Consider the following 3508-nt stretch of genomic DNA (forward strand, 5'->3'; position numbering starts at 1 on the left):
GCAAAGATGATGAGAAATTTAAGAAAACACAAGGGAATATACAGGAATTGTGTGACACCATAAAAAGTCCAAACTTACGAATCATAGGCATACAGGAAGGAGAAGAATCTCAGGATAATGGTATGAACCAGGTCTTCAACAGGATTGTAGAAGAAAATTCCACAAAATTAAAGAAAGAAATGCTCATACAAATACAAGTAACACAGAGAACACCAAACAGACAGGACCAGAAAGGAAACTCTCTGTGGCACATCATAGTAAAATCACTAAATGTACAGAACAATGAGAGAATACTGAAAGCTGCAAAAGAAAAACAATAAGTCATATATAAAGGAAAACCCATCAGGATTGCAGCTGACTTTTCAGTGCAAGCTATGAAAGCCAGAAGAGACTGGACCAAAGCATTCCCGGTTTTAAATAACCACAGATGCCAACCCAGATTACTATACCCAGCCAAAATGTCTATTGTAGTCAAAGGGGAAAGAAAAATCTTCCATGCCATCCATTACATATAGGCTGAAAGAATTCATGTCCACAAAATCAGCCCTTCAAAGAGTTCTTGAAACAATACAAAGAGCTGAAGAAAGGAATGTGTATACTCAAGGGGTTATGGAAAGAAATTTAATGAAGGTATAATGTGGAAATGCACAGCTACACCAAGAATGTGAACAGAAATAAAAAAGACAGGAATCAATACAAATATTTCATTAATAAATTTAAATATTTACAGACTGAACTCCCCAGTCAAAAGACAGAGGAGGTAAATGGATTAAGAAGCAAAGTTGATCTTTTTCATTGTCAGCAAGAATCTCATCTCACTTTTAATGAAGGTATAATGTGGAAATGCACAGCTACACCAAGAATGTGAACAGAAATAAAAAAGACAGGAATCAATACAAATATTTCATTAATAAATTTAAATATTTACAGACTGAACTCCCCAGTCAAAAGACAGAGGAGGTAAATGGATTAAGAAGCAAAGTTGATCTTTTTCATTGTCAGCAAGAATCTCATCTCACTTTCAAGAACAGGCACTACCTCAAGGTGAAAGGATGGAAAAGAATATACCAAGCAAATTGTACTAACAAAAAAGCAGGCATTGCAATTCTAATATCTGACAAAATAGACTTTAAACTAAAACTAATCAGAAGAGATAAAGAGGACCACTTCATTCTGATCAAAGGAACAATTGACCAAGAAGATATTACAACCATGAACATATATTCACCAAACTATGGTGCACCCAACTTCGTAAAAACAGTACTAAAGGACTTTAAGACCCAGATTAATCCCAAATCATTAATAGTAGGGGACTTCAATACCCCATTGTCTCCATTAGATAGGTCAACAGGACAGAGAATTACCAGAGAGACATCTGAATTAAACAATACCATATATCAAATGGGCCTAACAGATATCTACCGAATATTCCACCCAAGCACCAAAGAATATACTTTCTATTCAGCACCCCATGGAATTTGTTCCAAAATCAACCATGTACTGGGGCACAAAACAAACCTCAACAAATGCAAAAAGATTGAAATAATACCAAGCATTCTATCATACCACAATGCAGTAAAAGCTTAAAATCAACACTGGAGGAAACCCTTGTAACTACATGAACACATGGAGATTAAACAACACACTCCTGAATGATGAGTAGGTCAAAGGAGAAATTAAGAAAGAAATAAAAGTATTCCTGGAACTAAATGAAAAGTACAACACAACAAAACCCTTGGGACACATTGAAAGCAGTCCTTAGAGGGAAGTTTAGTGCTCTAAGTGCCTACATTAAAAAATCAGAAAGAATACAAATAAATGACTTAATATTGCAACTCAAACACTTGAAAAGCAACAACAAATGAAACCCAAACCCAGCAGACAAGAAGAAATAACAAAAAACAGAGCAGAAATTAATGAAATAGAAACAAAGAAAACAACACAAAGAATCAATGAATCCAAGAGCTGGTTCTTTGAAAACATAAGCAAGATTGATAGACCACTAGCCCAGTTAACCAAAAGAAAGATCACCTCCAAATGAACAAAATCAGAGATGAAAGGGGAAACATCACAACAGACACCAGAAAGATACAGAACATTATAAGGAAATACTTTAAAAGCCTCTATTCTATTAAATTTGAAAACCTAAAAGAAATGGACATGTATCTAAAAGCATGGGAACCACCAAAACTAAACCAAGAAGAGATCAACAGCTTAAACAGACCCATAACACAAAATTAAATTGAAACAGTAATACAAAACCTCCCAACTAAAAAGAGCCCAGGACCCAATGGATTTACAGCAGAATTCTACCAGACATTTAAAGAAGATCTACATCCAATACTACTTAATTTATTCAAAAAGATAGAAATAGAAGGAGAACTTCCAAATTCCTTCTATGAAACCTGCATTACTCTAATACCAAAGCCAGGTAAAGATACAACCAAAAAAGAAAACTATAGAGCCATATACTTAATGAACATAGATGCAAAAATTCTCAACAAGATACTTGCAAACTGCCAAAGACACACATCAAAAAGATCATCAACCATGGTCAAATCGGCTTTATTCCAGAGATGCAGGGATGGTTCAATATACCTAAGTTAAAAAATGCCATAAATCATATAAATGGACTCAAAGACAAGAACCACATGGTCATTGCAATAGATGCAGAGAAGGCCTTTGACAAAATTCAACATGCTTTTATGTTCAAAGTCCTAGAGGGAATTGGACTGGAGGGAACATACCTCAAAATAATTAAAGCCATATACAACAAACCCACAGCCAACATCATTCTAAATGGAGAAAAACTGGAAGCATTCCCATTGAAATCAGGAATCAGAAAAGGCTTTCCACTATCTCCATCTCCACTACTTTTTAACACAGTGCTTGAAACTCTTGCAAGAGCAATAAGACAAGAGAAAGAAAACAAAAGAGTAATAATTGGAAAAGTAGAGATTAAATTATCCATTTTTGCAGATGATTATATTATATCTAAGAGATGCCAAAAACTCCACCAGAAAACTCCTAGAAATTATTAACACGTTCAATATAGTGGCAGGTTACAAAATTAACCTACAAAAGTCTGTAGCCTTTCTATATACCAATAACAAGCAATCAGAGAAAGATGCAATCAGAGAAAGAGCATATGTAAATACTCTTCACAATAGCTGCAAAAAAAATGTATCTCAGAATAAACCTGACCAAAGACAATAAAGAACTCTACAATGAAAATTGTAAATCTTTAAAGAAAGAGATTGAGGAAGACATCAGAAGATGGAAGGACTTCAAATGCTTGTGGATTGGAAGAACTAATATTGTGAAAATGACCATCCTACCAGAAGCCATTTGTAGATTCAATACAATGCCAATTAAAATCCCCATGACATTTTTCTCCGAATTGGAAAAAAACATCCTAAGATTCATATGGAGGCACAAAAGACCTCGGATAGCCAAAGCAACACTGAGCACTAAGAACAATGCTGGGGGGATTACTATACCAGATTTT

This window comes from Nannospalax galili, unplaced genomic scaffold (assembly GCF_000622305.1).
Source record: "Nannospalax galili isolate Female #2095 unplaced genomic scaffold, S.galili_v1.0 scaffold454, whole genome shotgun sequence".
In the NCBI taxonomy this organism is placed as follows: Eukaryota; Metazoa; Chordata; class Mammalia; order Rodentia; family Spalacidae; genus Nannospalax; species Nannospalax galili.